The sequence below is a fragment of the Carcharhinus amblyrhynchos genome, chromosome 9 (genome assembly GCF_965287045.1).
Source record: "Carcharhinus amblyrhynchos chromosome 9, sCarAmb.v2.hapA, whole genome shotgun sequence".
Lineage (NCBI taxonomy): Eukaryota > Metazoa > Chordata > Chondrichthyes > Carcharhiniformes > Carcharhinidae > Carcharhinus > Carcharhinus amblyrhynchos.
The window spans coordinates 106,596,779-106,610,194 of record NC_137332.1 but is presented as its reverse complement, the minus strand read 5'-3'; the positions used below and the strand labels follow the sequence as shown (position 1 = coordinate 106,610,194).

The window sequence follows — 13,416 nt, the reverse complement described above, 5'->3', positions numbered from 1 at the left end:
GTTTGCAGCTTTATAGAACCATAGTTAGACCACACTTGGAATATAGTGTTCAATTCTGGTCGCCACACCAAAAGGATGTGGAGGTTTTGGAGAGGGTACAGAGAAGATTTGCCAGTATGTTGCCTGGTATGGAGGGCATTAGCTATGAGGAGAGGTTGGAGAAACTTGGTTTGTTCTCACTGGAGCAATGGCGGTTGAGGGAAAACTGATAGAAGTCTACAAGATTATGAGAGGCATGGACAGACTGGATAGTCAGAAGCCTTTCCCCAGGGTAAAAGAGTCAATTACTAGGGCCATAGGTTTAAGGTGCAAGAGGCAAGGTTTAAAGGAGATGTACAAGGCAGATGTTTTACACAGAGTAGTAGTGGGTGCCTGGAGCTCGTTGCCAGGGGAGATAGTGGAAGCGGATAAGGTAGTGACTTTTAAGGGGCGTCTTGACAAGTACACAAATAGGATACAGGGATACGGTCCCCGAAAAGGTAGGGGGTTTTTAGTTACGTCGGGCAGCATGGTTGGTGCAGGCTTGGAGGGCTGAAGGGCCTGTGCCTGTGCTATAATTTTCTTTGTTCTTTGCTCGGTGGATCCCGAAAATCTCCCTTTTATTTTGTAATCAACAGTACACAGAAGTTGTCAACATTAGCAAACGTCGAATCTCAGCCAATACTTTTCAGACTTTCTGTTTTAACACTCTTCAAACAGAAGTTCACAAAAAAACACTGGTGATGACATTGGATGGGGAAATGGTGATTTAGTCATAGAGTCATAGAAGTTCACAGCATGGAAACAGGCCCTTCAGCCCAACTTGTCCATGCCACCTTTTTTTTAAAACCCCTAAGCTAATCCCAATTGTCCTTATTTGGCCCATATTCCTCTATACCCATCATACCCATGTAACTGTCTAAATGCTTTTTAAAAGACAAAAGTGTACTCACCTCTCCTACTACCTCTGGCAGCTTGTTCCAGACACTCAGCCCTCTGTGTGAAAAAATTGCCTCTCTGGACACTTTTGTAGCTCTCCCCTCTCACCTTAAACCTATGCCCTCTAGTTTTAGACTCCCCTACCTTTGGGAAAAGATATTGACTACCTATCTTGTCTAAGCCCCTCATTATTTTATAGGCATCTTTAAAGGTCACCCCTCAGCCTCCTATGCTTCAGAGAAAAAAGTCCCAATCTATTCAGCCTCTCGTTATAACTCAATCCATCAAGTCCCGGTAGCATCCGAGTAAATCTCTTCTGCACTTTCTAGTTTAATAATATCCTTTCTATTATAGGGTGACCAGAATTGCACACAGTATTCTACGTGTGGCCTTGTCAATGTCTTGTACAACTTCAACTAGATGTTCTAACTGCTTTATTCAATGTTCTGACCGATAAAACCAAGCATGCCGAATGCCCTCTTCACCACTCTGTCTACCTGTGACTCCACTTTCAAGGAGCTATGAACATGTTACCTCGAGACTGCTTTGTTCTGTAACTCTCCCCAATGCCCTACCATTAATTGAGTAAGTCCTGCCCTGGTTCAATCTACTAAAATGCATCACCTCGAATTTATCTAAATGAAACTCCATCGCCATTCGTCAGCCCAATTGATCAAGATCCCGTTGCAGAGATAACTTTCTTCACTGTCCACTATGCTCCCAATCTTGGTGTTATCTGCAAACTTACTAACCATGCCTCCTATATTATCATCCAAATCATTAATATAAATGACAAATAAAAGTGAGCCCAACATTGATCCCTGAGGCACACCGCTGGTCACAGGCCTTCAGTTTAAAGAGCAACTCTCTGCAGCCACCCTCTGGCTTCTGGCAAGAAGCCAATTTTTTTATCCATTTAGATAGAGTTACATTCTTGGAACAATTCAGAGAACTCAAATTCAACTTGCCCCATGAATTCAGTTCTCTAAAAGGCAAAAATATAAAGCTGCTAACAGTAAAATGACCATGAAACTTTCTGTCATACAAACCTAACTGGTGATTTTCTAATGCTTTTTGTGGATGAAAATCTGCCATACTTACTCTGTCTGATCCAAATCTGTCTCCAATGAGGTTGACTCTTAACTGATTTCTGAAATGGCCGATTAGGTCGTTTAAGAGAAACTAGGGCTGGACAATGAACGTTGGTCCTGCTGGTCTTGACAGTAACGTCCATATCCTAAGAACGATTAAAAACAGGGAGAGCTTAACACAGAACTTAATAATTTCACAGAGACATTACACATTTAAATTAAACTGAACCTTGATCTCATTGATTCAACAGTCTGTCATCTGACTAATAAAGCTGGCAAACTCCATTTCTGGAGTCTAGAGGGAAGGAAAACTGACAAGCTGAACATGGATCGAGCTTAGTATTTGTCAGAAGTATTGTAGGTTGCATCTAACTCATGCTATCTGAACTTGATGTGGGGAAGTTGAGTGAAAAAATATGAGAATTACTGTGGTTTGGATCACTTCCAATTTTGCATCAAGTGCCGGAATTATAAGTTTCCAGGTAGCTGAGAGAACACCACAAGGGGAGTTTTACCCGGCATTCTATGTTAGCTGAGCACTAGCATTCGGCAGCAAGGTGAAAAATCTTAACCCGTCATCAAATATGATGAAATGAATGGAAGCCTTGATGTGACTTCGCTAACGTTAAGGATGAAAAATATCCTAAATAATATTTGAACTATGAAAAGCATCAACACACCCTGGCCTGCACAGAGCTTCGATGGTCACTGTGGTTTATGCCTGTCAGTGTTGAAATGAACCAATGCACGCAAGTGAAAATAATTGGACCAAGTATTGCTGCTGTCGAATTCACCTTAAGTACGTTGAACATTGGACCCTGTATGTGACAGAGCAGGTCTAATGGAGAAATAAAAACAAAAATATTGGAAGCATATTAATAAAAAGTTGAAAAACTCACTTTCTATGACAAATTTGTTATGTCCAAAAGTCTTTATAGCTGGCATGGGCCACATTCAGCAAAAGTCAGACAGAGTAGTTTAGGGAGGAAATTACAGACTGAAGACCTAAGCAAGTGAATGCAAAATACTAATAATAAATTTAGTGATACATTGGAGATATCAGAAAGAGTTGTAGGGCTGGAGGAGGTTACAGAGGTAGAGAGGGACGAGGCCATGAAGTGCTTTCAAAACAAGGATGGGAATTTTAAGGTAGTAGCCGCACACCGACAGGAGTGAAACAGAAGTCAAATCTATTGAAAGCAAAGGCACGAATGAGGCTTTTAGCAGCAGTTGAGCCGAGGCAGGAGTCATAATATGGCTGGGATTTGCCAATCATCATCGAGATGGGATCTGCAGCAGGGGATGCAGCAAGCCAGCCAACCGTCCACTGACTTTTGGTGGGACCAGATGATCCCAGAGGTGGGTGGGACCATAAGATTCCACCTATATTACAGAAATTGTAATTGGTTAATTTGGTTATCATGAAGATATAGGATCAAATAAATCACCAAGCTGTGGCCAGACAGCTCAGACAGCTGACAGGGAGAGGCATGATGTCAGTGGATATGCAGCAAATTTTGTGGTGGGAGCCAAAAACAATGCTTTCTGTCTTCCCAATATTTTCCCACATCATACTCCACCTGCTAGATTTTGCCCAGTCACTCAACCTGTCGGTCAATGTCCTTACGTCTTCCCCTTTGGCTCTCACCAGCTTCTATGGATGCACCATAGAAAGCATACTTGCCAGTTGGTATCACAGCTTGGTGTGGCTCCTGCTCTGTCCAAGACCGTAAAAAACTACGAAGGGTTGTGAATGAAGCCCAGTGCATCATGCAAACCAGCCTCCCAACCATGAAACTGTCTACACTTCCTGCTGCCTCGGAAAAGTAGCCAACATAATGAAGGACCTCATGCACCCCAGACACACTCTCTTCCACCTTCTTCTGTCGAGATAACGATGCAAAAGGTCTGAAGTTATGTACCAACCGACTCAAGAACAGCTTCTTCCCTGCTGCCATCAGACTTTTGAACGGACCTATCTGATATTAAGTTGATTTTTCTCTAGCTATGACTGTAATACTACATGCTGCACATTCTCCTTTCCTTTTCTATATACGGCATACTTTTCACTGTATTCTAATACATGTGACAATAATAAATCAAATCAAACAATATACTTTCCCACCAATCTTTGTGTCATCTGCAGATTTAGCCACATTGTCTTCAGACCCCTCATCTAAGTAATTGAGATAAGTTGTTATAAGATGAGGCTGCAGCACAGACCCCTGCTGAACTCCACTCAGCACATCCTGTCAATCAAAAAAAGAGCCATTTATTCATAGCCTGCTTTTTGTAAGACAGCCAATCTTCTATTCATGCTAATATGTTACCTCTTGTAGCATGAGCACTTATTTTCCACAATAACCTTTCAAGTAGTGCTTTATCAAATGCCTTCTGAAAATCCAAGTGCAGCATTTCTACAGGCTCCCTGTCTTCCATAGCATGTTACTCCTTCAAAAACACTCTAATCAATTGGTTGAACATGATTTCAAAAAAAATCTTGCTGACTCTTCCCAGCTATCTTGCATTCTTCTAAGTGTCCAGATATAACCTCCTAATGAGCTATTCGATATGTTAGACTGAAGGGCTGTAAAATACTATGACCTTCCACGTGACAGACATCATGGTAATTGGACTGAAGTTTACTGTTTTCTGTCTCCGTCTCTTGTTGAATAGAGAGATGCACACCCAATCAAACGATCATTGCTGTCAATTAAGCATCTCTGGTGCAATGGCCATCCATTTGATCATGGCCAGGGGTATCTGTAGGAGCATCATGGGGATCCATGAGCTCGCCATCACTCTTCTTGTTGAAGAACTGGCCTCTGTCTGGTGTCATCATTCAGTAGCAAAAGCCACTAACTTTCAGAGCACTCGTTGGGCTTTTGCTACCAAATAAACCTGTTGGACTTTAACCTGGTGTTGTGAGACTTCTTAATGTGCTTATCCCAGTCCAACGCCGACATCTCCACATCGTGTCATCATTCCCCAGGGCATCTCCCTTTGCATGACAATGTTACAGAATGCATAGCAAATCATAAACGTCAGGGGCACACACTTTATTGTACCTCCGGCATCAGAATCACATCTTGAGGAGAACAATAGTCTGTTCCATTATGGCTCTGGTGCTGGTTTGGCTCTTAAGTCAAGTCAGGGCATTTTCACAAATGGCATCTTTTCAGAGGATAGTTCTTATCACCTGGTAGCCACATCTAAAAGAAATCCAGGCTGGTAAAAAGGTTTGGAATCTGTGAGTTTGTCAGGACATATGATTTGTGACTGCTGCCCAGGTACCTAGCACATGCCTACATGATTTGGAATTATGGTCACACACACCAGTTGCACATTTATCGAATGGAAGCCCATTCTGTTCATGAAGTTCCATGATTGTCCAGAAGGAGACTTGATAGCTACATCAATGGCTGGGAAAAACCTGCAATCACCGCAAAGTCTCAATCTCTATCCATATGGCTTTGGTCATCATACACGGATGAAATATATTTTCCAGCCTTCTGGAACACTTTATTTGTGAACATGAATACTTTGATGCAAAGGTTCAGTGTGTTATGTTATCCCACTGAGATCTCCACAGGCTGCCTTACTTCAGCCTGTTACAAAGGAGAGAAAGGCCACTGTTGCCTCAATTTGACAGGCAACAGGTAGACTCAAGCGCAGCTGAATTGAGGTCTTCCCTTGCGAGCGCCACATTGTGATCTCACAGTGCTTCTTGAAAGTCTAAGTTGTCTTCTGTCCTGAGTCTCAGTTGCTTTAGGAAGCTAAATCTCTGCTTATATACTCTTGGGGCATCAGAAGATTGTCTGCACCCCTGCTGAAGTTTGCTGGGTTCCCAGTGAACCTCAGGATCTGATGCTGCTCTATCCCCTTTCTGAAAAACATCAGCATCATGAGCCTCCCTGCATTCCTTCCTTCCTCTCATCCTTCTTGTCCTCCTAATCCTTCTCTCCTCTTCACAAGAGAATGTGTCCTCAATTGAGGTCACAATTACCATTTGTCTCTTTTTATCCCTCGGTAAAGGACAGGAAAATAATCAAAAGAATCCTCTGTATCAGAGGAGAGTGCCCCTGATGAACAATATCCAAAGAGTTCCTCTGCTTATTCAGATGAGTAATCACTCTGGTCAATGAGGTGTTAACTGTAAATATGAGACTGTGGTCTTAGCTCCAGTTTTAAAACCCACCCAAAGAAGTTTACCCATAAAAAACAAGATCTCAACTGTCACGATTCATATGCTGGAGACTTTTGAACATATTACAGCAATTCACTGGATTGACTTCTGAATTGCAATTTAAATAATGCGGACAGGTTTTGAACTTCTTGACTTGCCCACATACTGTATAATCATAAATGACCTCTTAGGTCATCACACCCCATACTGAAAGAGGCAAAGGAAGAAATTGCTGGGGCCTTGAGAGAAATTTTTGTATCCTCACTGGCTACAGGTTAGGCTGAGAGGACTGGAGAATAAGGGTAGCAAGAATAATCCAGGTAATTACAGGCGGTGAGCCTGATGTTAGTGGTAGAGAAATTATTGGATAGGGTTTACTCCCACTTGGAAATAAGTGGACGTATTAGCAAGAGGCAACATGGTTTTGTGAAGGGGAGGTCATGTCTCACTAACTTGATCAAGTTTTAAGAGGAAGTGACGAAGATGATTGATGTGGGTAACGCAGTGGATGTTGTCTACGTGGACTTCAGTAAGGCCTTTGACAAGGTCCTTCATGGCAGACTGGTGCAGAAGATGAAGTCACACAGTATCAGAGGTGAGCTGGCAAGGTGGATACAAAACTGGCTCGGTCAAAGAAGACAAAGGGTAGCAGTGGAAGGTTGCATTTCTGAATGGAGGGCTGTGACAAGTGACATTCCTCAGGGATCAGTGCAGTTTGTTGTTTGTAATATAAAAATGGTTTGGAGAAAAATGTAACTTGTTTGATTCGTAAGTTTGCGGGTGACACAAAGGTTGGTGGATTTGTGGACAGCAATAAGGACCATCGGAGGATACAGCAGAGTATAGATCGATTGGAGAGTTGGGCGGAGAATGGCAGATGGCGTTTAATCCGGACAAATGTGAGGTAATGCATTTTGGAAGGCCTAATAACGATAGGAAATATACAGTAAATGGCAGAACTTGTTGTAGACAGTGAGGATGAATGTTACAGTTTGCAGAGGGACATAGATAAGCTGCAGAACTAGGCCGAGAGGTGGCAGATGGAGTTTAATACGGAAAGGTGTGAGGTGATTCACTTTGGTTAAGAATAACAGGAATACAGAATATAGAGCTAATGGAAGGACTCTTAGTAGTGTTAACGAGCAGAGAGATCTCGGGGTACATGTGCATAGCTCCCTGAAAGTTGGCACCCAGGTTGATAAGGTTGTTAAGAAGGCATACGGTGTGTTAGCTTTTGTTGGTAGAGGGATTGAATTTCGGAGCCGTGAGGTCATGTTACAAAAAAGGATAGCAAGAGTTTTTATAAATATATAAAAAGGAACAGGCTGGCTAGGGTGAACGTTGGACCCTTAGAGGATGAGAGGGGGGACTTAGTGGTAGGGGACGGGGAAATGGCTGAGGTCTTGAATAACTTTTTTGTTTCGGTCTTCACGGAGGAGGACATGAATAATTTGCCGGGTGTTAGCAATGGAAAGTTGTACTCGTTAGAGTTTAGAAGAATGAGGGGAGATCTCATTGAGACGTATAAGATGATGAATGGGATGGATAGGATAGAGGTGGAGAGACTCTTCCCGCTCAGAAAGGACAGTAGGACTAGGGGGCACAGCCTCAAGATAAAGGGGGGGGGCGGTTTAGAACGGAGTTGAGGAGGAACTTCTTCACTCAAAGGGTGGTGAATCTCTGGAATTCTCTGCCCGTTGAAGTGGTGGAGGCTGCCTCGCTAAATATTTTTAAGACGCGGGTTGATGGGTTTTTGATAAGCAAGGGGATTAAGGGTTATGGGGAGAGGGCGGGAATGTGGAACTGAGCCACGACAGATCAGCCATGATCTTATTGAATGGCGGGGCAGGCTCGAAGGGCTAGATGGCCTACTCCTGCTCCTATTTCTTATGTTCTTATGTTCTTTAACTGTACAAAACTCTGGTGCAGCCGCACTTGGAGTATTGCGTACAGTTCTGGTCGCCGCATTATAAGAAAGATGTGGAGGCATTGGAAAGGGTGCAGAGGAGGTTTACCAGGATGTTGCCTGGTATGGTGGGAAGGTCTTCTGAGGAAAGGCTGAGGGACTTGAAGTTATTTTCATTGGCGAGAAGAAGGTTACGAGGTGATCAACTATTTACCATTTATATAGATGATCTGGAGGAGGGGGCTGAGTGTAGGGTATCGAAATTTGCTAATGACACGAAGATAAGTGGAAAAGCAAATTGTGCGGGGGGTGTGGAAAGTCTGCAGAGGGATCTAGATAGGCTAAGCGAGTGGGCGAGGACCTGGCAGATGGAGTACAATGTTAGCAAGTGTGAGATTATCCAGTTTGGCAGGAGTAATAGTAGGAGGGATTACTATTTAAAGGGTGAAAAGCTGCAGAATGCTACGGTGCAGAGGGACCTGGGGGTCATTGTGCATGAGTCGCAAAAACCCAGCCTACAGGTGCAGCAGGTGATCAGGAAGGCAAATGGGATGCTGGCCTTTATAGCGAGGGGGATTGAATATAAAAGCAGGGAGGTCTTGCTGCAACTGTACAGGGCACTGGTGAGGCCGCAGCTGGAGTACTGTGTGCAGTTTTGGTCGCCGCACTTGCGCAAGGATATTTTGGCCTTGGAGGGAGTGCAGAGGAGGTTCACTAGGCTGATACCGGAGTTGAGGGGGTTGAACTATGAAGAGAGGCTGAATAGACTGGGTTTGTACTTGTTGGAGTTTAGAAGGATGGGGGGGATCTTATAGAGACGTATAAGATAATGAAGCGGATGGATAGAGTAGAGGAGGAGAGATTCTTCCCGCTCAGAAAGGACAGCAGGACTAGAGGGCACAGCCTCAAGATAAGGCGGGGGGACAGTTTAGATCAGAGTTGAGGAGGAACTTCTTCACTCAAAGGGTGGTGAATCTCTGGAATTCTCTGCCCGTTGATGTGGTGGAGGCTACCTCACTAAATATATTTAAGACATGGGTAGATAGGTTTTTGGTAGGCAAGGGAATTAAGGGTTATGGGGAGAAAGCGGGAAAGTGGAACTGAGCCACTTCAGATCAGCCATGATCTTATTGAATGGCGGGGCAGGCTCGAAGGGCTAGATGGCCTACTCTTGCTCCTATTTCTTATGTTCTTATGTGACCTGATTGAGGCATACAAGATGATCAAAGGATTGGATAGGGTGGACAGTGAGAGCCTTTTACCTCAGATGGTGATGGCTAACACAAGGGGACATAGCTTTAAATGAAGGGGTGGTAATTATAGGACGGATGTCAGAGTTAGGTTCTTTACTCAGAGGGTAGTAAGGTCGTAGAATGCCCTGCCTGCAGCAGTTGTGGACTCGCCACCTTTAAGGGAGTTCAAATGGTCAGTGGATAGGCATATGGATAACATTGGAATAGATTTGGTTAGAGGGTCATTAGATTGGTTCCACTGGTCGGCGCAACATCGAGGGCCAAAGGGCCTGTACTGCGCTGTAATGTTCTATGTTCTAACTCTTAAGCGTATTGATAGGCAAAGGGATCTGGGCGTACAGGTACTCAGATCACAAAGTGGCAGCGCAGGTGAAAAAGGTAGTCAAGAAGGTATACGGCATGCTTGCCTTCATCGGCCGGGGCATTGAGTTTAATAATTGGCAAGTCATGTTGCAGCTTTATAGAACCTTAGTTAGGCCGCACTTGGAATATAGTGTTCAATTCTGATCGCCACACTACAAGATGTGGAAGTTTTGGTGAGGGTACAAAAAATATTTACCAGGATGTTGCCTGGTATGGAGGGCATTAGCTATGAGAAGAGGTTGGAGAAACTTGGTTTGTTCTCACTGGAACGACAGAGGTTGAGGGGCAACATGATAGAAGTCTACAAGATTATGAGCGGTACGGACAGAGTGGATAGTCAGAAGTTTTTTCCACAAGGTGGAAGAGTCAATAACTAGGGGGCATAGAATTAAGGCAAGGGGCAAGGTTTAAAGGAGATGCACGAGGCAAAATTTTTTACACAGAGGGTGGTGGATGCCTGGAATTTGCTGCTGGAGGAAGTAGTGGAAGCAGGTACGATAGTGAGTTTTAAGGGGTGTCTGGACAAATACATGAACAGGATGGGAATAATGGGATATGATCCCTGGAAGGATAGGGGGTTTTAGTTCAGTTGCGCAGCATGGTCGGTGCAGGCTTGGATGGCTGAAGGGCCTATTCCTGTGCTGTAATTTTCTTTGTTCTATAATACGCTTGGCAAAAAAGTAAATCTTCCCCATCCATGAATATATTATTCAGCCCATGGATTAATCAAAGACTTCAAATTCAAGTGCAAATGTTGTCAATGCCCTGTACAAAAAGTCATCAATGAGAAAATAGTTAGAATTCTGAGCTCGTTTTGTGAAAGGAAATAACACTGACCTTTTCCTAAACATACAGGAACTTCTAATGACATCCAAGTAACATCCCACTAAACTGTAAAGGCAAATGTGAAAGTACTTACCCTCAATGAGAAATACAAACTGCTGGGTCACTTTGTTTAGACAATTTTGTTTTTGAAGCACCCAGTTTGCAAAATTTGCCAATGAAAGAGTAAGAAAACCTCCTGGATATCACAATTATGGGCCGAAGAGTGACTGATTCCCAATGAAAGCAGTTCGACTGTCTTTTGTATCCAAATTCAGGCAGAATGCTCCCATTGCAAAGAGGTCTGTTCAGGTATTGATTCGATTCGTTCCAACATGCCTGTGTGAAGGTTGGTTTCCAACTGTTGCTGGAATGAAATCAAAGCATTGTTAATGCCTCTGTAGAGAAAAAACAGCTTTCCGCTCCAATTACCGACCATAACTATAGCATGATGTGCCTATGTTCCAAGAATCGCACATTACCAGCTGCAAATGGTGCCATTAGAACTTGAATTTTCAAGTGAACCCTCAGAAGTAGTAGACAGGGTGTCAGTGTAAACATCTCATTAAAGAATGCTCCACCTGCCAAGTACAGAATAATATTGGAGGGGAGCCCAAGATGACAATAATTTGTATTCAAATAGTACTCAGAAATTAATATTTCAAAGTAATTCACAGAAATTGCAAGACAATTTCTGACAACAAATTATATGAAGAAACAAAGGGGCAGTTTAGTCGACACAGATGTCAGAGTGGGAGGGGAAGCAGATGCGGAGGAACAGAGAGAGACGTGTGAGCGAGTATTTGTGTTTGAATAGTGCGCTTGTTTTTAAGAGAGGGAAAAGGTGAGAGCGTGAGCATGTGTTTGTGTTTGTATGAGAAAGGTGAGAGTGAGAGAGAGCTGAGTGTGCGTGAGATGCAAAAATGTGTCTGAGAAGTAAGCGAGTGCGTGAGAGAGAGGAGTGAGTGCGCGAGAGAGAGGAGCGAATGCGTGAGAGAGAGGAGCGAGTGCGTGAGAGAGCAGTGTCTGTGCCAGAAACAGCAAGTGTGCGTGTCTGATATGAGAATCCAGTTTCCAGTAGCACTCTTAATATTAAATGAATCTCATGAGCAAAAGATTAGCATCCCTCCTTCTATTAAAAATGATAAAATGGTAAGAGATAAATATTTGTTGAATAAGATAATTCCTTAATTTTAATTCATGTATACATATAAGAAACTGAAAAGGGTATTCTGAATTTGTTTTTGCATGTTTATACCCATTTATGAAAGTAATGAATATTTTGTGGTTTAACTCTTCAACATAATAAGGACGTTTCTTGGTGGTTCTGTCAGTGCTCTTGGGAAGCCAAGAGGATTCTGTGGCTGGAAAGATTAGGAAAACTTTGCAATTGCCTGATGAAAGATGGACTCTGGTGTTGAAAGCCAAACATGCAACAGCTCATTGGCCATTTTAGGGAATTAATAAAATATAAGCAGATATATTCTGTGGTAGCTGATACGTGTTTGGCAATGCTAGTTACAGAATTAAAAAAGATCACATTGCAGAATACACATAAATGAACACTATTGGTCTGTGCTAATTGCAAATAGAGTCCATGTCTCTAATTTCTCATTTCCTCTTCAAACATGCTGCTGGAGATGACCAGCAGCAACATATTGAATGGCGATTGGTCAGTGGAGTGTATAGTTACCAAGGGCATTGAGAAAATTAGATTCACATGGACTACAACAAATTTCCAGTTAGAACAATAAATAAAGCTTTTTAAAGTTTATTTATTGGTGTCACAAGTATGCTTATATTAATACTGCAATGAAGTTACTGTGAAATCCCTTAGTTGCCGCACAAGTTCAGAGAATGCGAAGGTTTCTATTCAGTACGAATTTAGATCTCATCCCATTTGGTAAATCAGAATAGTCCATCTTACCCACGGTGTATTGAGGAGTCTGATCATCATTCAACATAGCAGCACCCTTCATAAATTTCAAGCCAGTCAGTAAGACATTTACATTTTCTATGTTTCAATCATTTGAGGAAAAACAACTTCTGCTTTAGATCATGTTTCTCTGTCATTGGTGAGTAGAGGGTTTGGGAGTGATTATAACCTAACACTGGGCTGGAATTCCAAGTGATTGCGCACTATGCTGGCTTTGGATCACAGTCAACTTATCCATATTGACTTCAACACGGGAAGGAGAGAAAGTTTTAAACTGAATATTGGGGCAAGTCAATAGTGGGTCAAATTTGGGAAGATGCGGTAATCATAGAGACAAGCAAGAGACAAAGGTACTAATATGGGAAATAATAAATAGATCGTGGCAGGGAGGGGGTATAAATCTAAAAATAAATAGCAGATATGGCCAGATGCTACAAAAATAATAAAAGGATAAAACTAAAGGGTCTGTATATAAACACACATAACATTCAATCAAAACAGACGAAAAGGTTGCAAAAATAGAAATGGTATGGATTTGGACCTGAGTTTTGAAGTATATGTGACATTTACTATGAGATGGTGGAGGATAGGCAATGGGAAAAATTCAATTCAATTTTTCATTCCTGTCTGGCACAAAAGAAAATGGAAAAGGTGGCCAAACAATGGCTTACAAGGGAAATTAGAGATCCAAGCAAGAGGCACAGAATTGGCCAGAATAATTCACAAATCTGTGGATTGGGAGCAGTTTAGAATTCAGCAAAGGAGGACAAACGGATTGATTAATGTGTTAATTGGAAAATAGAGTACGCTTTTGGGAACATAAAAACTGACTGCACAAGTTTCTATAGCTATGTAAAGAAATAAGATTGGTGAAAACAAATGTAGGATCCTCTGAAACAGCAGAACTTATAATGGGGAACAAAGAAATGGCTGACTAATTA

At 42.5% G+C, this 13,416-nt stretch overlaps 1 protein-coding gene across 1 annotated transcript in view; it reads right to left on the bottom strand.

Annotated features, from left to right (window-relative positions):
* Positions 1-13,416, bottom strand: part of LOC145348164 (RNA-binding protein 4B-like) — a 110,710-nt gene that overhangs the window by 18,579 nt on the left and 78,715 nt on the right. Inside the window, exon 3 of the transcript XR_013887914.1 lies at positions 2,020-2,155. The gene's annotated coding sequence lies outside the window, so the exon portion shown is untranslated. The remainder of the gene's footprint in view (positions 1-2,019; positions 2,156-13,416) is intronic.